A 22,094-nucleotide genomic window follows, 5' to 3' on the forward strand; every position below is an offset into this window, starting at 1 on the left:
TATCCCTACCCCCACATCAGTTTGAACCATAGACACTGCTAGTATCAACCCACACTTAATGAGAACAAGGTGTACTGAAGAGTTGGAGCACAGAGTGTGGTTCACTGTTCTGCATGATTACAAGCAGATAGCCATTCATTCAGATTTTAACGTGAATACAAATAAAGTTTTGTTATTGTATCTTAGTTTGAGCTCTATCCTAGATATAGTGAATAGTTTTTCATCCAGTTAAGGATATAAATGTAATCCAGTGACAGCATGGTTGAATAATCCTAGTTCCTGTTATGAGGATTTAAAGACAAGCTTAAAACAGCTGTCTCTGCAGGTGCTGAGTGCTGGACTAAATGTTTTCTCATGACGGTGTGCTCATCTCACGCATGGCTATATATATGGAGGAGGCACCGTTTCTACCTTACTGACATTACTATGTGAAATGCAGTGTAAAGGCCTGGATAATGCTTCAAATGTTGTAAAGCAGCAACAATTGCTTCCAGGAGATTATCTTAATTGCACTTGCTCTAAATGAAAGAATTATAAAACATTTTGTAAAGTGTAATAATTTGTGATAACACCAATCATTCGTACTTTTATCAATTAAAATAAATTAAAAAGGTTAATAAAAAGCAATAACAATATCATTCACAAATAAATAAAATAAAAACAATATTTTTGTATACCTACATATATACACTCACCTAAAGAATTATTAGGAACACCATACTAATACGGTGTTGGACCCCCTTTTGCCTTCAGAACTGCCTTAATTCTACGTGGCATTGATTCAACAAGGTGCTGATAGCATTCTTTAGAAATGTTGGCCCATATTGATAGGATAGCATCTTGCAGTTGATGGAGATTTGAGGGATGCACATCCAGGGCACGAAGCTCCCATTCCACCACATCCCAAAGATGCTCTATTGGGTTGAGATCTGGTGGCTGTGGGGGCCATTTTAGTACATTGTCATGCTCAAGAAACCAATTTGAAATGATTCGAGCTTTGTGACATGGTGCATTATCCTGCTGGAAGTAGCCATCAGAGGATGGATACATGTTCTCATTCTGTTTACGACAAATTCGGACTCTACCATTTGAATGACTCAACAGAAATCGAGACTCATCAGACCAGGCAACATTTTTCCAGTCTTCAACAGTCCAATTTTGGTGAGCTCGTGCAAATTGTAGCCTCTTTTTCCTATTTGTAGTGGAGATGAGTGGTACCCGGTGGGGTCTTCTGCTGTTGTAGCCCATCCGCCTCAAGGTTGTGCGTGTTGTGGCTTCACAAATGCTTTGCTGCATACCTCGGTTGTAATGAGTGGTTATTTCAGTCAACGTTGCTCTTCTATCAGCTTGAATCAGTCGGCCCATTCTCCTCTGACCTCTAGCATCCACTAGGCATTTTTGCCCACAGGACTGCCGCATACTGGATGTTTTTCCCTTTTCACACCATTCTTTGTAAACCCTAAAAATGGTTGTGCGTGAAAATCCCAGTAACTGAGCAGATTGTGAAATACTCAGACCGGCCCATCTGGCACCAACAACCATGCCACGCTCAAAATTGCTTAAATCACCTTTCTTTCCCATTCTGACATTCAGTTTGGAGTTCAGGAGATTGTCTTGACCAGGACCACACCCCTAAATGCATTGAAGCAACTGCCATGTGTCACAACTAGACAGCTGAGAAGCTCTGACAGGAGCTTTCCAGATCCTCCTCCTTGAGTTTCTTTGTTTTGGTTAAGTTCCTCATCTCGTTAGTCTATCTCAGCTGTCATGCAGTTGGAATGATTGCTTCCCTTTAAGTTCCTCCCCATGATGCATTAGGTTGCGGCTTATACAACTTCCTGGAGTGTGTGTGCATGCTGTTTCTATTCCTCAGTCCTCTGCAAGATAAGTGCTGTTCCTTTATTTGTGATTTTCTGTCTGCTGGATTTTCAGGTGACCCTGACTCCCTCCGTGTCTTGTGTAGGGAGCCGGTGGTCGTGTCCTCTCACTATTGTAGGGTCTTCAGGTATTAGATAGCTGAGGTACGTGGATATGCGCCCATCCACCTTTGGGGTGTTCGCATAGGCTGAGCAATTAGGGAGAGTGGCAGGTCTCATGTAGGGGTCTCCCTTTTGTTCCTTAGTTGTGGATCCAGTGAGTCATTAATTGTATTGCATTGTCTTGTTTCCTGTACACCATCCGTGACACCATGTGATTGGTTGACTAGATAATTGCATTAATAAGAAATAGAACAGGTGTTCCTAATAATTCTTTAGGTGAGTGTACATCTAACAAATTGAGATCATCATCATTTGTAAAACATCGGTTATACTGGAATTTTCTAAATCTACAAGTCGCCGTGAAAAAAACCGCCGACATAAGGCAGAACCATACACACCATAAGTGTACCAAAACCGTAGACCTTACAAAATAACATATTGGCCACGGTCCAGCAGTAAACACTAAGACTATCGAACTGCGTCATCACAATCGTGCACCTATTTAATCTTTTAGATTGGTTACACCAACTTTATTTTATTGTTCGTTAATTTATGTATACAGTGGCATTTTATTGTTATTTTTATTGTTATTTTATAGAGGTAAAATAAAATTTACTTTTATGGTTATATGCAACAAATAAATATTATAGCAGCATCATCGACCAGTGTTCTGTGTCTATTCCGGATGTAGGTGTGCCCCTCTAACCATTTCTTTCTTTTTTCAATTCGCATTCTCCTAAGACTGGGGTATATCTTTTTTAGGGGGAGCACCCATTCCTTGTTAGCCGGAGGGAGAGCCATCCCAAACCACCACAATACTATAGTCTAAAATCAGTTTACTTCACATACCCAAAATCAAAAAGAATGATTCAATGCAATAGGGAATAATACAACTGTAGGGGCGACACAATTTAGGGGGTTTCACCCAGTCACCATACGCAACACCCCTATAGATGGGTTGACGTGGACAGGAAGTGGGTGAAATAACCCCAATTTTCAATCAGCTTTTGACCCTCTGGATATCTATATACTGCAGTTTGAGAAAGCGGTCATGCCTCCTAGCCGTCCAACCCACTACCTCCTCCATTCTGTATATTTGGTTAATTTTGTCGAACCATTGCTCCTTAGAAGGAGTATCAGTTCTAAGCCAATATAAAGGGATCAGCAGACGAGCAGCTTGCACCAGAAGATTAGGCAAGTTGGACTTAGCCGGGAAACACTTCTCATTAGGCAGCCAGAGCAAAACCGATTCTGGGGTCAGTTTAACATGTGATCACAAGTTCTTTTCTGCCAGTTGAATGCCTAATTTTTGGGGCCTGTACTGGCCTACGGTAAAAATTTTAGCCAGGAACCGCCTAATGTACCTTCAGCCACATCATCACAAGTTATTTTCTGTCAGGTGAATGCCAAATTTTTGGGGCCTGTACTCCCGTGACCTAAAATAAAAATTTTCTAGGCTCCAACAGGGCACATTTTTGAGAGTTTCAATTTAACCAGTTGCCGCCACGCTAACGCCGAAAGGCGTCATCGCGGCGGCTCTCCCAAGCTACACTAACGCCGATTGGCGTCATCTCGCATGAGCCGAGATTTCCTGTGAACGCGCGCACACAGGCGCGCGCGTTCACAGAATCGGAAGGTAAGCGAGTAGATCTCCAGCCTGCCAGCGGCGATCGTTCGCTGGCAGGCTGGAGATGCGATTTTTTTAACCCCTAACAGGTATATTAGACGCTGTTTTGATAACAGCGTCTAATATACCTGCTACCTGGTCCTCTGGTGGTCCCTTTTGCTTGGATCGACCACCAGAGGACACAGGTAGCTCAGTAATATGTAGACCAAACACCACTACACTACACCCCCCCCTGTCACTTATTAACCCCTTATTAACCCCTGATCACCCCTGATCACCCCATATAGACTCCCTGATCACCCCCCTGTCATTGATCACCCCCCTGTCATTGATCACCCCCTTGTAAGGCTCCATTCAGACGTCCGTATGATTTTTACGGATCCACTGATACATGGATCGGATCCGCAAAACACATACGGACGTCTGAATGGAGCCTTACAGGGGGGTGATCAATGACGGGGGTGATCACCCCATATAGACTCCCTGATCACCCCCCTGTCATTGATCACCCCCCTGTCATTGATCACTCCCCTGTAAGGCTGCATTCAGATGTCCGTATGTTTTTTACGGATCCACGGATACATGGATCGGATCCGCAAAACACATACAGACGTCTGAATGGAGCCTTACAGGGGGGTGATCACCCCATATAGACTCCCTGATCACCCCCCTGTCATTGATCACCCCCCTGTCATTGATCACCCCCCTGTCATTGATCACTCCCCTATAAGGCTGCATTCAGATGTCCGTATGTTTTTTACGGATCCACGGATACATGGATCGGATCCGCAAACACATACGGACATCTGAATGGAGTCTTATAGGGGGGTGATCAATGACAGGGGGGTGATCACCCCATATAGATCACCCCTGTCATTGATCACCCCCCCTGTCATTGATCACCCCCCTGTAAGGCTCCATTCACACATTTTTTTGGCCCAAGTTAGCGGAATTTATTTATTTTTCTTACAAGTCTCATATTCCACTAACTTGTGTCAAAAAATAAAATCTCACATGAACTCACCATACCCCTCACGGAATCCAAATGCGTAAATTTTTTTAGACATTTATATTCCAGACTTCTTCTCACGCTTTAGGGCCCCTAGAATGCCAGGGCAGTATAAATACCCCACATGTGACCCCATTTCGGAAAGAAGACACCCCAAGGTATTCTGGGGCATATTGAGTCCATGAAAGATTGAAAATTTTGTCCCAAGTTAGCGGAAAGGGACACTTTGTGAGAAAAAAATATATATCAATTTCCGCTAACTTATGCCAAAAAAAAAAAAATTCTATGAACTCGCCATGCCCCTCATTGAATACCTTGGGGTGTCTTCTTTCCAAAATGGGGTCACATGTGGGGTATTTATACTGCGCTGGCATTTTAGGGGCCCTAAAGCGTGAGAAGAAGTCTGGGATCCAAATGTCTAAAAATGCCCTCATAAAAGGAATGTGGGCCCCTTTGCGCATCTAGGCTGCAAAAAAGTGTCACACATCTGGTATCGCCATACTCAGGAGAAGTTGGGCAATGTGTTTCGGGGTGTCATTTTACATATACCCATGCTGGGTGAGATAAATATCTTGGTCAAATGCCAACTTTGTATAAAAAATGGGAAAAGCTGTCTTTTGCCGAGATATTTCTCTCACCCAGCATGAGTATATGTAAATAGACACCCCAAAACACATTGCCCAACTTCTCCTGAATACGGCGATACCACATGTGTGACACTTTTTTGCAGCCTAGGTGGGCAAAGGGGCCCACATTCCAAAGAGCACCTGTAGGATTTCACAGGTCATTTACCTACTTACCACACATTAGGGCCCCTAGAATGCCAGGGCAGTGTAACTACCCCACAAGTGACCCCATTTTGGAAAGAAGACAACCCAAGGTATTCCGTGAGGGGCATGGCGAGTTCCTAGAATTTTTTATTTTTTGTCACAAGTTAGCGGAACATAAGTTTTTTTTGTTTTTTTTTCTTACAAAGTCTCATATTCCACTAATTTGTGACAAAAAATAAAAACTTCCATGAACTCACTATGCCCATCAAGAAATTCCTTGGGGTGTCTTCTTTCCAAAATGGGGTCACTTGTGGGGTAGTTATACTGCCCTGGCATTTTAGTGGCCCGAATGCGTGAGAAGTGGTTACATATACCCATGCTGGGTGAGAGAAATATCTTGGCAAAAGACAACTTTTCCCATTTTTTTTATACAAAGTTGGCATTTGACCGAGATATTTATCTCACCCAGCATGGGTATATGAAAAATGACACCCCAAAACACATTGCCCAACTTCTCCTGAGTACGGCAATACCAGATGTGTGACACTTTTTTGCAGCCTAGGTGGGCAAAGGGGCCCACATTCCAAAGAGCACCTTTCAGGTTTCACAGGCCATTTTTTACAGATTTTGATTTCAAACTACTTCTCACGCATTCGGGCCCCTAAAATGCCAGGGCAGTATAACTACCCCACAAGTGACCCCTTTTGGAAAGAAGACGCCCCCAGGTATTTCGTGATGGGCATAGTGAGTTCATGGAAGTTTTTATTTTTTGTCACAAGTTAGTGGAATATGAGACTTTGTAAGAAAAACTTGTGACAAAAAATAAAAAATTCTAGGAACTCGCCATGCCCCTCACGGAATACCTTGGGGTGTCTTCTTTCCAAAATGGGGTCACTTGTGGGGTAGTTCCACTGCCCTGGCATTCTAGGGGCCCAAATGTGTGGTAAGTAGTTTGAAATCAGAATCTGTAAAAAATGGCCGGTGAAATCCTAAATGTGCTCTTTAGAATGTGGGCCCCTTTGCCCACCTAGGCTGCAAAAAAGTGTCACACATGTGGTATCGCCGTACTCAGGAGAAATTGGGCAATGTGTTTTGGGGTGTAATTTTACATATACCCATGCTGGGTGAGATAAATATCTTGGTCAAATGCCAACTTTGTATAAAAAAATGGGAAAAGCTGTCTTTTGCCAAGATATTTCTCTCACCCAGCATGGGTATATGTAAAATGACACCCCAAAACACATTGCCCAACTTCTCCTGAGTACGGCAATACCACATGTGTGGCACTTTTTTGCAGCCTAGGTGGGCAAAGGGGCCCACATTCCAAAGAGCACCTTTCGGATTTCACCGGCCATTTTTTACAGATTTTGATTACAAACTACTTCGCACGCATTTGGGCCCCTAAAATGCCAGGGCTGTATAACTACCGCACAAGTGACCCCATTTTGGAAAGAAGACACCCCAAGGTATTTCGTGATGGGCATAGTGAGTTCATGGAAGTTTTTATTTTTTGTCACAAGTTAGTGGAATATGAGACTTTGTAATAAAAAAATAAAAATAAAAAAAAATCATAATTTTCCGCTAACTTGTGACAAAAAATAAAAAATTCTATGAACTCACTATGCCCATCAGCGAATACCTTAGGGTGTCTACTTTCCGAAATGGGGTCATTTGTGGGGTGTTTGTACTGTCTGGCCATTGTAGAACCTCAGGAAACATGACAGGTGCTCAGAAAGTCAGAGCTGCTTCAAAAAGCGGAAATTCACATTTTTGTACCATAGTTTGTAAATGTTATAACTTTTACCCAAACCATTTTTTTTTACCAAACATTTTTTTTTATCAAAGACATGTAGAACAATAAATTTAGAGAAAAATGTATATATGGATGTCATTTTTTTTGCAAAATTTTACAACTGAAAGTGAAAAATTTCATTTTTTTGCAAAAAAATCGTTAAATTTCGATTAATAACAAAAAAAGTAAAAATGTCAGCAGCAATGAAATACCACCAAATGAAAGCTCTATTAGTGAGAAGAAAAGGAGGTAAAATTCATTTGGGTGGTAAGTTGCATGACCGAGCAATAAACCGCTAAAATTGTGGAGTGCCGATTTGGAAAAAAGGGCCTGGTCACTAGGGGGGTATAAACTTCTGGTCCTTAAGTGGTTAAGACACATAAAAATGACCCCTGATTAAAATACATATTTTTTGTGGGAATTTTTGCCAATGATCCCCCTCTGGTATGTCACTGTCCATGTTGTGGGACTATTTGCTCACTTCTAGTTTGTTGGCTGCAAATATGACCTGAAGGTTTTTCAAGTTCGCCTGCCATTAAAGTCAAAGAGGCCCGCCGCGAACGCGCGGTTCGCGAGCATTTGAAACGTCCTGGCCAATGTTCGTCCATCACTATTGATGATATCCTCAGGATAAGTCATCAATATCAGATTGGCGGGGGGTCGACTCCCGGCCTCAGCTGTTTGAAACGACTGCAACGCTCATACCAGCATTTGCCTTCTCTGCTCTGTTAACCTGCTCACCATCGCGACTGCAGCAGTGAGCAGATGTAGTTATAACTAGGGATGAGCGAACCCGAACTGTATAGTTCGGGTTCGTACCGAATTTTGGGGTGTCCGTGACACGGACCCGAACCCGAACATTTTCGTAAAAGTCCGGGTTCGGTGTTCGGCGCTTTCTTGGCGCTTTTTGAAAGGCTGCAAAGCAGCCAATCAACAAGCGTCATACTACTTGGCCCAAGAGGCCATCACAGCCATGCCTACTATTGGCATGGCTGTGATTGGCCAGTGCACCATGTGACCCAGCCTCTATTTAAGCTGGAGTCACGTAGCGCCGCACGTCACTCTGCTATGATCAGTATAGGGAGAGGTTGCAGCTGCGACGTTAGGGCGAGATTAGGCAGATTAACTCCTCCAAAAGACTTCATTCTGTGATCGATCTGCAGCTGTGGATCATTGAAGTGCTATTATTGACTTGCTCACTTTTTTGAGGCTGCCCAGAGCGTTTTTAGATCACTTTTTTTCTGGGGTGATCGGCGGCCATTTTGTGACTTGTGGTGCGCCAGCACGAGCTATCACCAAGTGTATTTAACCATCGATAGTGTGGTTATTTTGTGCTATATCCTACATCAGCTGCAGGCTGAGCCTGTGTCACCGAAGTGCATTTAACCATCAACAGTCTGGTTATTTTTTGGCCATATACTACATTAGCTGCAGGCTGAGCCTGTGTCAAAGAAGTGCATTTAACCATCAACAGTCTGGTTATTTTTTGGCCGTATACTACATCTGGTGCAGGCTGAGCCTGTGTCACCCAAGTGCATTTAACCATCAACAGTGTGGTTATTTTTTGGCCATATATTACATCAGGGGCAAGTTGAGCCTGTCACCCAGCGCCTAAAAAATATACCTGACATTTCTATTCAACCAAATCTGCACAGTTTTAGCTGGTCAAGTTATTTGTAGTGACCGTAAAAGCAGACTTTTTGTTCTGGGTTGAAAAAGCATTCCCAAATTTGCCATTCTGAAAATAACTAGTTTGTGGTATTTGAGGCCTACTTGAAATCTATCCCAAAAAGAAAAACTTACATTGAGGGTATTCATAGTGTCATTCAGAAAAACCTAAGACACACGCTAGCGTGCTGATAGAAGTGTCATTCTGTGATTAAACCTATAACTGTCACACAGCGCAAAAAAAAACAGGTCTCACATCTCTATTCAACCAAATCTGCACAGTTTTAGCTGGTCAAGTTATTTGTAGTGACCGTAAAAGCAGACTTTTTGTTCTGGGTTGAAAAAGCATTCCCAAATTTGCCATTCTCAAAATAACTAGTTTGTGGTATTTGAGGCCTACTTGAAATCTATCCCAAAAAGAAAATCTTACATTGAAGGTATTGATAGTGTCATTCAGAAAAACCTAAGACACACGCTAGCGTGCTGATAGAAGTGTCATTCTGTGATTAAACCTATAACTGTCACACAGAGCAAAAAAAAACAGGTCTCACATCTCTATTCAACCAAATCTGCACAGTTTTAGCTGGTCAAGTTATTTGTAGTGACCGTAAAAGCAGACTTTTTGTTCTGGGTTGAAAAAGCATTCCCAAATTTGCCATTCTGAAAATAACTAGTTTGTGGTATTTGAGGCCTACTTGAAATCTATCCCAAAAAGAAACACTTACATTGAAGGTATTGATAGTGTCATTCAGAAAAACCTAAGACACACGCTAGCGTGCTGATAGAAGTGTCATTCTGTGATTAAACCTATAACTGTCACACAGCGCAAAAAAAAAACAGGTCTCACATCTCTATTCAACCAAATCTGCACAGTTTTAGCTGGTCAAGTTATTTGTAGTGACCGTAAAAGCAGACTTTTTGTTCTGGGTTGAAAAAGCATTCCCAAATTTGCCATTCTCAAAATAACTAGTTTGTGGTATTTGAGGCCTACTTGAAATCTATCCCAAAAAGAAAATCTTACATTGAAGGTATTGATAGTGTCATTCAGAAAAACCTAAGACACACGCTAGCGTGCTGATAGAAGTGTCATTCTGTGATTAAACCTATAACTGTCACACAGCGCAAAAAAAAAAACAGGTCTCACATCTCTATTCAACCAAATCTGCACAGTTTTAGCTGGTCAAGTTATTTGTAGTGACCGTAAAAGCAGACTTTTTGTTCTGGGTTGAAAAAGCATTCCCAAATTTGCCATTCTCAAAATAACTAGTTTGTGGTATTTGAGGCCTACTTGAAATCTATCCCAAAAAGAAAATCTTACATTGAAGGTATTGATAGTGTCATTCAGAAAAACCTATGACACACGCTAGCGTGCTGATAGAAGTGTCATTCTGTGATTAAACCAATAACTGTCACACAGCGCAAAAAAAAACTGGTCTCACATCTCTATTCAACCAAATCTGCACAGTTTTAGCTGGTCAAGTTATTTGTAGTGACCGTAAAAGCAGACTTTTTGTTCTGGGTTGAAAAAGCATTCCCAAATTTGCCATTCTCAAAATAACTAGTTTGTGGTATTTGAGGCCTACTTGAAATCTATCCCAAAAAGAAAATCTTACATTGAAGGTATTGATAGTGTCATTCAGAAAAACCTAAGACACACGCTAGCGTGCTGATAGAAGTGTCATTCTGTGATTAAACCTATAACTGTCACACAGCGCAAAAAAAAACAGGTCTCACATCTCTATTCAACCAAATCTGCACAGTTTTAGCTGGTCAAGTTATTTGTAGTGACCGTAAAAGCAGACTTTTTGTTCCGGGTTGAAAAAGCATTCCCAAATTTGCCATTCTGAAAATAACTAGTTTGTGGTATTTGAGGCCTACTTGAAATCTATCCCAAAAAGAAAAACTTACATTGAAGGTATTGATAGTGTCATTCAGAAAAACCTAAGACACACGCTAGCGTGCTGATAGAAGTGTCATTCTGTGATTAAACCTATAACTGTCACACAGCACAAAAAAAAACAGGTCTCACATCTCTATTCAACCAAATCTGCACAGTTTTAGCTGGTCAAGTTATTTGTAGTGACCGTAAAAGCAGACTTTTTGTTCTGGGTTGAAAAAGCATTCCCAAATTTGCCATTCTCAAAATAACAGGTTTGTGGTATTTGAGGCCTACTTGAAATCTATCCCAAAAAGAAAATCTTACATTGAAGGTATTGATAGTGTCATTCAGAAAAACCTAAGACACACGCTAGCGTGCTGATAGAAGTGTCATTCTGTGATTAAACCTATAACTGTCACACAGCGCAAAAAAAAACAGGTCTCACATCTCTATTCAACCAAATCTGCACAGTTTTAGCTGGTCAAGTTATTTGTAGTGACCGTAAAAGCAGACTTTTTGTTCTGGGTTGAAAAAGCATTCCCAAATTTGCCATTCTCAAAATAACTAGTTTGTGGTATTTGAGGCCTACTTGAAATCTATCCCAAAAAGAAAATCTTACATTAAAGGTATTGATAGTGTCATTCAGAAAAACCTAAGACACACGCTAGCGTGCTGATAGAAGTGTCATTCTGTGATTAAACCTATAACTGTCACACAGCGCAAAAAAAAACAGGTCTCACATCTCTATTCAACCAAATCTGCACAGTTTTAGCTGGTCAAGTTATTTGTAGTGACCGTAAAAGCAGACTTTTTGTTCTGGGTTGAAAAAGCATTCCCAAATTTGCCATTCTCAAAATTGTGGTGAACGGGAACAATGAGGAAAACATCTAATAAGGGACGCGGACGCGGACGTGGACATGGTCGTGGTGGTGTTAGTGGACCCTCTGGTGCTGGGAGAGGACGTGGCCGTTCTGCCACAGCCACACGTCCTAGTTAACCAATTACCTCAGGTCCCAGTAGCCAGCAGAATTTACAGCGATATTTGGTGGGGCCCAATGCCGTTCTAAGGATGGTAAGGCCTGAGCAGGTACAGGCATTAGTCAATTGGGTGGCCGACAGTGGATCCAGCACGTTCACATTATCTCCCACCCAGTCTTCTGCAGAAAGCGCACAGATGGCGCATGAAAACCAAGCCCATCGGTCTGTCACATCACCCCCATGCATATCAGGGAAACTGTCTGAGCCTCAAGTTATGCAGCAGTCTCTTATGCTGTTTGAAGACTCTGCTGCCAGGGTTTCCCAAGGGCATCCACCTAGCCCTTCCCCAGGGGTGGAAGAGATAGAATGCACTAACGCACAACCACTTATGTTTCCTGATGATGAGGACATGGGAATACCACCTCAGCACGTCTCTGATGATGACGAAACACAGGTGCCAACTGCTGCGTCTTTCTGCAGTGTGCAGACTGAACAGGAGGTCAGGGATCAAGACTGGGTGGAAGACGATGCAGGGGACGATGAGGTCCTAGACCCCACATGGAATGAAGGTCGTGCCACTGACTTTCACAGTTCGGAGGAAGAGGCAGTGGTGCGACCGAGCCAACAGCGTAGCAAAAGAGGGAGCAGTGGGCAAAATCAGAACACCCGCCGCCAAGAGACTCCGCCTGCTACTGACCGCCGCCATCTGGGACCGAGCACCCCAAAGGCAGCTTCAAGGAGTTCCCTGGCATGGCACTTCTTCAAACAATGTGCTGACGACAAGACCCGAGTGGTTTGCACGCTGTGCCATCAGAGCCTGAAGCGAGGCATTAACGTTCTGAACCTTAGCACAACCTTCATGACCAGGCACCTGCATGCAAAGCATGAACTGCAGTGGAGTAAACACCTTAAAAACAAGGAAGTCACTCAGGCTCCCCCTGCTACATCTTCTGCTGCTGCCGCCTCGGCCTCTTCTGCTGCTGCTGCCGCCGCCTCGGCCTCTTCCTCCGCCTCTGGAGGAACATTGGCACCTGCCGCCCAGCAAACATGGGATGTACCACCAACACCACCACCTGCGTCACCAAGCATCTCAACCATGTCACACGGCAGCGTTCAGCTCTCCATCTCACAAACATTTGAGAGAAAGCGTAAATTCTCACCTAGCCACCCTCGATCCCTGGCCCTGAATGCCAGCATTTCTAAACTACTGGCCTATGAAATGCTGTCATTTAGGCTGGTGGACACAGACAGCTTCAAACAGCTCATGTCGCTTGCTGTCCCACAGTATGTTGTTCCCAGCCAGCACTACTTCTCCAAGAGAGCCGTGCCTTCCCTGCACAAACAAGTGTCCGATAAAATCAAGTGTGCACTGCGCAACGCCATCTGTGGCAAGGTCCACCTAACCACAGATACGTGGACCAGTAAGCACGGCCAGGGACGCTATATCTCCCTAACTGCACACTGGGTAAATGTAGTGGCGGCTGGGCCCCAGGCGGAGAGCTATTTGGCGCACGTCCTTCCGCCGCAAAGGATCGCAGGGCAACATTCTTTGCCTCCTGTCTCCTCCTCCTCCTACTCAGCTTCCTCCTCCTCTTCTTACACCTGCTCATCCAGTCAGCCACACACCTTCACCACCAACTTCAGCACAGCACGGGGTAAACGTCAGCAGGTCATTCTGAAACTCATATGTTTGGGGGACAGGCCCCACACCGCACGGGAGTTGTGGCGGGGTATAGAACAACAGACCGACGAGTGGTTGCTGCCGGTGAGCCTCAAGCCCGGCCTGGTGGTGTGCGATAATGGGCGAAATCTCGTTGCAGCTCTGGGACTAGCCGGTTTGACGCACATCCCTTGCCTGGCGCATGTGCTGAATTTGGTGGTGCAGAAGTTCATTCGCAACTACCCCGACATGTCAGAGCTGCTGCATAAAGTGCGGGCCGTCTGTTCGCGCTTCCGGCGTTCACACCCTGCCGCTGCTCGCCTGTCTGCGCTACAGCGTAACTTCGGCCTTCCCGCTCACCGCCTCATATGCGACGTGCCCACCAGGTGGAACTCCACCTTGCACATGCTGGACAGACTGTGCGAGCAGCAGCAGGCCATAGTGGAGTTTCAGCTGCAGCACGCACGGGTCAGTCGCACTGCGGAACAGCATCACTTCACCACCAATGACTGGGCCTCCATGCGAGACCTGTGTGCCCTGTTGCGCTGTTTCGAGTACTCCACCAACATGGCCAGTGGCGATGACGCCGTTATCAGCGTTACAATACCACTTCTATGTCTCCTTGAGAAAACACTTAGGGCGATGATGGAAGAGGAGGTGGCCCAGGAGGAAGAGGAGGAAGAGGGGTCATTTTTAGCACTTTCAGGCCAGTCTCTTCAAAGTGACTCAGAGGGAGGTTTTTTGCAACACCAGAGGCCAGGTACAAATGTGGCCAGACAGGGCCCACTACTGGAGGACGAGGAGGACGAGGATGAGGAGGAGGTGGAGGAGGATGAGGATGAAGCATGTTAACAGCGGGGTGGCACCCAAAGCAGCTCGGGCCCATCACTGGTGCGTGGCTGGGGGGAAACACAGGACGATGACGATACGCCTCCCACAGAGGACAGCTTGTCCTTACCTCTGGGCAGCCTGGCACACATGAGAGACTACATGCTGCAGTGCCTGCGCAACGACAGCAGAGTTGCCCACATTTTAACGTGTGCGGACTACTGGGTTGCCACCCTGCTGGATCCCCGGTACAAAGACAATGTGCCCACCTTACTTCCTACACTGGAGCGTGATAGGAAGATGCGCGAGTACAAGCGCACGTTGGTAGACGCGCTACTGAGAGCATTCCCAAATGTCACAGGGGAACCAGTGGAAGCCCAAGGCGAAGGCAGAGGAGGAGCAAGAGGTCGCCAACGCAGCTGTGTCACGCCCAGCTCCTCTGAGGGCAGGGTTAGCATGGCAGAGATGTGGAAAAGTTTTGTCAACACGCCACAGCTAAGTGCACCACCACTTGATACGGAACGTGTTAGCAGGAGGCAACATTTCACTAACATGGTGGAACAGTACCTGTGCACACCCCTCCACGTACTGACTGATGGTTCGGCCCCATTCAACTTCTGGGTCTCCAAATTGTCCACGTGGCCAGAGCTAGCCTTTTATGCCTTGGAGGTGCTGGCCTGCCCGGCGGCCAGCGTTTTGTCTGAACGTGTATTCAGCACAGCAGGGGGCGTCATTACAGACAAACGCAGCCGCCTGTCTACAGCCAATGTGGACAAGCTGACGTTCATAAAAATGAACCAGGCATGGATCCCACAGGACCTGTCCATCCCTTGTGCAGATTAGATATTAACTACCTCCCCTTAACAATATATTATTCTACTCCAGGGCACTTCCTCATTCAATACTATTTTTAATTTCATTTTACCATTATATTGCGGGGCAACCCAAAGTTGAATGAACCTCTCCTCTGTCTGGGTGCCGGGGCCTAAATGTGTGACAGTGGCCTGTTCCAGTGGTGGGTGACGTGAAGCCTGATTCTCTGCTATGACATGAATACAGATTCTGCGCTGACATAAGGCCAAATTCTCTGTTACAGGACCTCTCTCCTCTGCCTGGGTGCCTGGGCCTAAATGTGTGACAGTGGCCTGTTCCAGTGGTGGGTGACGTGAAGCCTGATTCTCTGCTATGACATGAATACAGATTCTGCGATGACATAAGGCCAGATTCTCTGTTACGGTACCGCTCTCCTCTGTCTGGGTGCCGGGGCCTAAATGTGTGACAGTGGCCTGTTCCAGTGGTGGGTGACGTGAAGCCTGATTCTCTGCTATGACATGAAGACAGATTCTGCGCTGACATAAGGCCAGATTCTCTGTTAAGGGACCTCTCTCCTCTGCCTGGGTGCCTGGGCCTAAATGTGTGACAGTGGCCTGTTCCAGTGGTGGCTGACGTGAAGCCTGATTCTCTGCTATGACATGAAGACAGATTCTGCGCTGACATAAGGCCAGATTCTCTGTTACGGGACCGCTCTCCTCTGTCTGGGTGCCGGGGCCTAAATGTGTGACAGTGGCCTGTTCCAGTGGTGGGTGACGTGAAGCCTGATTCTCTGCTATGACATGAATACAGATTCTGCGCTGACATAAGGCCAAATTCTCTGTTACGGGACCTCTCTCCTCTGCCTGGGTGCCTGGGCCTAAATGTGTGACAGTGGCCTGTTCCAGTGGTGGGTGACGTGAAGCCTGATTCTCTGCTATGACATGAAGACAGATTCTGCTCTGACATAAGGCCAGATTCTCTGTTACGGGACCTCTCTCCTCTGCCTGGGTGCCTGGGCCTAAATGTGTGACAGTGGCCTGTTCCAGTGGTGGGTGACGTGAAGCCTGATTCTCTGCTATGACATGAATACAGATTCTGCGATGACATAAGGCCAGATTCTCTGTTACGGTACCGCTCTCCTCTGTCTGGGTGCCGGGGCCTAAATGTGTGACAGTGGCCTGTTCCAGTGGTGGGTGACGTGAAGCCTGATTCTCTGCTATGACATGAAGACAGATTCTGCGCTGACATAAGGCCAGATTCTCTGTTAAGGGACCTCTCTCCTCTGCCTGGGTGCCTGGGCCTAAATGTGTGACAGTGGCCTGTTCCAGTGGTGGCTGACGTGAAGCCTGATTCTCTGCTATGACATGAAGACAGATTCTGCGCTGACATAAGGCCTGATTCTCTGTTACGGGACCGCTCTCCTCTGTCTGGGTGCCGGGGCCTAAATGTGTGACAGTGGCCTGTTCCAGTGGTGGGTGACGTGAAGCCTGATTCTCTGCTATGACATGAATACAGATTCTGTGCTGACATAAGGCCAGATTCTCTGTTACGGGACCGCTCTCCTCTGCCTGGGTGCCTGGGCCTAAATGTGTGACAGTGGCCTGTTCCAGTGGTGGGTGACGTGAAGCCTGATTCTCTGCTATGACATGAAGACAGATTCTGTGCTGACATAAGGCCAGATTCTCTGTTACGGGACCTCTCACCTCTGTCTGGGTGCCGGGGCCTAAATATGTGACAGTGGCCTGTTCCAGTGGTGGGTGACGTGAAGCCTGATTCTCTGCTATGACATGAAGACTGATTCTGCGCTGACATAAGGCCAGATTCCCTGTTACGGGACCTCTCTCCTCTGTCTGGGTGCCGGGGCCTAAATGTGTGACAGTGGCCTGTTCCAGTGGTGGGTGACGTGAAGCCTGATTCTCTGCTATGACATGAAGACAGATTCTGCGCTGACATAAGGCCAGATTCTCTGTTACGGGACCGCTCTCCTCTGTCTGGGTGCCGAGCCTAAATGTGTCACAGTGGCCTGTTCCAGTGGTGGGTGACGTGAAGCCTGATTCTCTGCTATGACATGAATACAGATTCTGCGCTGACATAAGGCCAGATTCTCTGTTACGGGACCTCTCTCCTCTGCCTGGGTGCCTGGGCCTAAATGTGTGACAGTGGCCTGTTCCAGTGGTGGCTGACGTGAAGCCTGATTCTCTGCTATGACATGAAGACAGATTCTGCGCTGACATAAGGCCAGATTCTCTGTTACGGGACCGCTCTCCTCTGTCTGGGTGCCGGGGCCTAAATGTGTGACAGTGGCCTGTTCCAGTGGTGGGTGACGTGAAGCCTGATTCTCTGCTATGACATGAATACAGATTCTGCGCTGACATAAGGCCAGATTCTCTGTTACGGGACCGCTCTCCTCTGCCTGGGCCTAAATGTGTGACAGTGGCCTGTTCCAGTGGTGGGTGACGTGAAGCCTGATACTCTGCTATGACATGAAGACAGATTCTGTGCTGACATAAGGCCAGATTCTCTGTTACGGGACCTCTCACCTCTGTCTGGGTGCCGGGGCCTAAATATGTGACAGTGGCCTGTTCCAGTGGTGGGTGACGTGAAGCCTGATTCTCTGCTATATCATGAAGACTGATTCTGTGCTGACATAAGGCCAGATTTTCTGTTACGGAACCTCTCTCCTCTGTCTGGGTGCCGGGGCCTAAATGTGTGACAGTGGCCTGTTCCAGTGGTGGGTGACGTGAAGCCTGATTCTCTGCTATGACATGAAGACAGATTCTGCGCTGACATAAGGCCAGATTCTCTGTTACGGGACCGCTCTCCTCTGTCTGGGTGCCGGGGCCTAAATGTGTGACAGTGGCCTGTTCCAGTGGTGGGTGACGTGAAGCCTGATTCTCTGCTATGACATGAATACAGATTCTGCGCTGACATAAGGCCAGATTCTCTGTTACGGGACCTCTCTCCTCTGCCTGGGTGCCTGGGCCTAAATGTGTGACAGTGGCCTGTTCCAGTGGTGGCTGACGTGAAGCCTGATTCTCTGCTATGACATGAAGACAGATTCTGCGCTGACATAAGGCCAGATTCTCTGTTACGGGACCGCTCTCCTCTGTCTGGGTGCCGGGGCCTAAATGTGTGACAGTGGCCTGTTCCAGTGGTGGGTGACGTGAAGCCTGATTCTCTGCTATGACATGAAGACAGATTCTGCGCTGACATAAGGCCAGATTCTCTGTTACGGGACCGCTCTCCTCTGTCTGGGTGCCGGGGCCTAAATGTGTGACAGTGGCCTGTTCCAGTGGTGGGTGACGTGAAGCCTGATTCTCTGCTATGACATGAATACAGATTCTGCGCTGACATAAGGCCAGATTCTCTGTTACGGGACCTCTCTCCTCTGCCTGGGTGCCTGGGCCTAAATGTGTGACAGTGGCCTGTTCCAGTGGTGGCTGACGTGAAGCCTGATTCTCTGCTATGACATGAAGACAGATTCTGCGCTGACATAAGGCCAGATTCTCTGTTACGGGACCGCTCTCCTCTGTCTGGGTGCCGGGGCCTAAATGTGTGACAGTGGCCTGTTCCAGTGCTGGGTGACGTGAAGCCTGATTCTCTGCTATGACATGAATACAGATTCTGCGCTGACATAAGGCCAGATTTTCTGTTACGGGACCTCTCTCCTCTGCCTGGGTGCCTGGGCCTAAATCTGTGACAGTGGCCTGTTCCAGTGGTGGCTGACGTGAAGCCTGATTCTCTGCTATGACATGAAGACAGATTCTGCGCTGACATAAGGCCAGATTCTCTGTTACGGGACCGCTCTCCTCTGTCTTGGTGCCGGGGCCTAAATGTGTGACAGTGGCCTGTTCCAGTGGTGGGTGACGTGAAGCCTGATTCTCTGCTATGACATGAATACAGATTCTGCGCTGACATAAGGCCAGATTCTCTGTTACGGGACCTCTCTCCTCTGCCTGGGTGCCTGGGCCTAAATGTGTGACAGTGGCCTGTTCCAGTGGTGGGTGACGTGAAGCCTGATTCTCTGCTATGACATGAAGACAGATTCTGCGCTGACATAAGGCCAGATTCTCTGTTACGGGACCGCTCTCCTCTGTCTGGGTGCCGGGGCCTAAATGTGTGACAGTGGCCTGTTCCAGTGGTGGGTGACGTGAAGCCTGATTCTCTGCTATGACATGAATACAGATTCTGCGCTGACATAAGGCCAGATTCTCTGTTACGGGACCTCTCACCTCTGTCTGGGTGCCGGGGCCTAAATATGTGACAGTGGCCTGTTCCAGTGGTGGGTGACGTGAAGCCTGATTCTCTGCTATGACATGAAGACTGATTCTGCGCTGACATAAGGCCAGATTCTCTGTTACGGGATCTCTCTCCTCTGTCTGGGTGCCGGGGCCTAAATGTGTGACAGTGGCCTGTTCCAGTGGTGGGTGACGTGAAGCCTGATTCTCTGCTATGACATGAAGACAGATTCTGCGCTGACATAAGGCCAGATTCTCTGTTACGGGACCGCTCTCCTCTGTATGGGTTCCGGGGCCTAAATGTGTGACAGTGGCCTGTTCCAGTGGTGGGTGACGTGAAGCCTGATTCTCTGCTATGACATGAATACAGATTCTGCGCTGACATAAGGCCAGATTCTCTGTTACGGGACCTCTCTCCTCTGCCTGGGTGCCTGGGCCTAAATGTGTGACAGTGGCCTGTTCCAGTGGTGGCTGACGTGAAGCCTGATTCTCTGCTATGACATGAAGACAGATTCTGCGCTGACATAAGGCCAGATTCTCTGTTACGGGACCGCTCTCCTCTGTCTGGGTGCCGGGGCCTAAATGTGTGACAGTGGCCTGTTCCAGTGGTGGGTGACGTGAAGCCTGATTCTCTGCTATGACATGAAGACAGATTCTGCGCTGACATAAGGCCAGATTCTCTGTTACGGGACTGCTCTCCTCTGTCTGGGTGCCGGGGCCTAAATGTGTGTCAGTGGCCTGTTCCAGTGGTGGGTGACGTGAAGCCTGATTCTCTGCTATGACATGAATACAGATTCTGCTCTGACATAAGGCCAGATTCTCTGTTACGGGACCTCTCTCCTCTGCCTGGGTGCCTGGGCCTAAATGTGTGACAGTGGCCTGTTCCAGTGGTGGCTGACATGAAGCCTGATTCTCTGCTATGACATGAAGACAGATTCTGCGCTGACATAAGGCCAGATTCTCTGTTACGGGACCGCTCTCCTCTGTCTGGGTGCCGGGGCCTAAATGTGTGACAGTGGCCTGTTCCAGTGGTGGGTGACGTGAAGCCTGATTCTCTGCTATGACATGAATACAGATTCTGCGCTGACATAAGGCCAGATTCTCTGTTACGGGACCTCTCTCCTCTGCCTGGGTGCCTGGGCCTAAATGTGTGACAGTGGCCTGTTCCAGTGGTGGTGACGTGAAGCCTGATTCTCTGCTATGACATGAAGACAGATTCTGCGCTGACATAAGGCCAGATTCTCTGTTACGGGACCGCTCTCCTCTGTGTGGGTGCCGGGGCCTAAATGTGTGACAGTGGCCTGTTCCAGTGGTGGGTGACGTGAAGCCTGATTCTCTGCTATGACATGAATACAGATTCTGCGCTGACATAAGGCCAGATTCTCTGTTACGGGACCGCTCTCCTCTGCCTGGGTGCCTGGGCCTAAATGTGTGACAGTGGCCTGTTCCAGTGGTGGCTGACGTGAAGCCTGATTCTCTGCTATGACATGAAGACAGATTCTGCGCTGACATAAGGCCAGATTCTCTGTTACGGGACCTCTCACCTCTGTCTGGGTGCCGGGGCCTAAATATGTGACAGTGGCCTGTTCCAGTGGTGGGTGACGTGAAGCCTGATTCTCTGCTATGACATGAAGACTGATTCTGCGCTGACATAAGGCCAGATTCTCTGTTACGGGACCTCTCTCCTCTGTCTGGGTGCCGGGGCCTAAATGTGTGACAGTGGCCTGTTCCAGTGGTGGGTGACGTGAAGCCTGATTCTCTGCTATGACATGATGACTGATTCTGCGCTGACATAAGGCCAGATTCTCTGTTACGGGACCTCTCTCCTCTGTCTGGGTGCCGGGGCCTAAATGTGTGACAGTGGCCTGTTCCAGTGGTGGGTGACGTGAAGCCTGATTCTCTGCTATGACATGAAGACTGATTCTGTGCTGACATGAAGCCTGATTCTCTGCTATGGCATGAAGAGACTGATTCTCTGCTGACATGAAGCCAGATTCTTTGCTATGGCATGAAGAGACTGATTCTCTGCTGACGTGAAGCCAGATTCTCTGCTATGGGACCTCTGTCCAATTGATATTGGTTAATTTTTTATTTTATTTTTTTATTTTAATTCATTTCCCTATCCACATTTGTTTGCATGGGATTTACCTACATGTTGCTGCCTTTTGCAGCCCTCTAGCTCTTTCCTGGGCTGTTTTACAGTCTTTTTAGTGCCGAAAAGTTCGGGTCCCCATTGACTTCAATGGGGTTCGGGACGAAGTTCGTGTCGGGTTCGGATCCCGAACCCGAACAATTCCGGGAAGTTCGGCCAAACTTCTCGAACCCGAACATCCAGGTGTTCGCTCAACTCTAGTTATAACTATGGCATCCTCATTCACTTTAATGGGACAGCTCCTTCCATTTCAAGTGAATATGACTTTTACACAAGAAGAAGATATATGTGCCAGGCCTGCTAGCCCTGCCCCCACTCTAACTTGGCCAAGTCTCCATCTTATAAAAATGGCGAAGGCAACGTAGAGGCATAGGGACATAGGCACAATGGTGTTTAAAATGTTAAAAACACAAGAAAACTGGTGTGGGGCAATGATAAATTTTCCCCATACAGCATGTGGAGCACAGTGAGAACCATATACCACCAGGAAAAAATCTTTTTTTCTGTGCTTAAAGGGCATTGGTGATTTTATGTCTGATCAAGAACACTTTGTACCCTTATGCCAAGGGTCAGATGTAATATGGTAGGGCTTGCAAGGAGAGGACCTGCAGATTCTCATTTAATCAAGAGGATTTATGTAGGCAGGGCATTCTGGAGAACAAAATCGTCAAAAGACAATGTTGTTCAAAGATGAACAGCTA

This window comes from Bufo bufo, chromosome 2 (assembly GCF_905171765.1).
Source record: "Bufo bufo chromosome 2, aBufBuf1.1, whole genome shotgun sequence".
In the NCBI taxonomy this organism is placed as follows: Eukaryota; Metazoa; Chordata; class Amphibia; order Anura; family Bufonidae; genus Bufo; species Bufo bufo.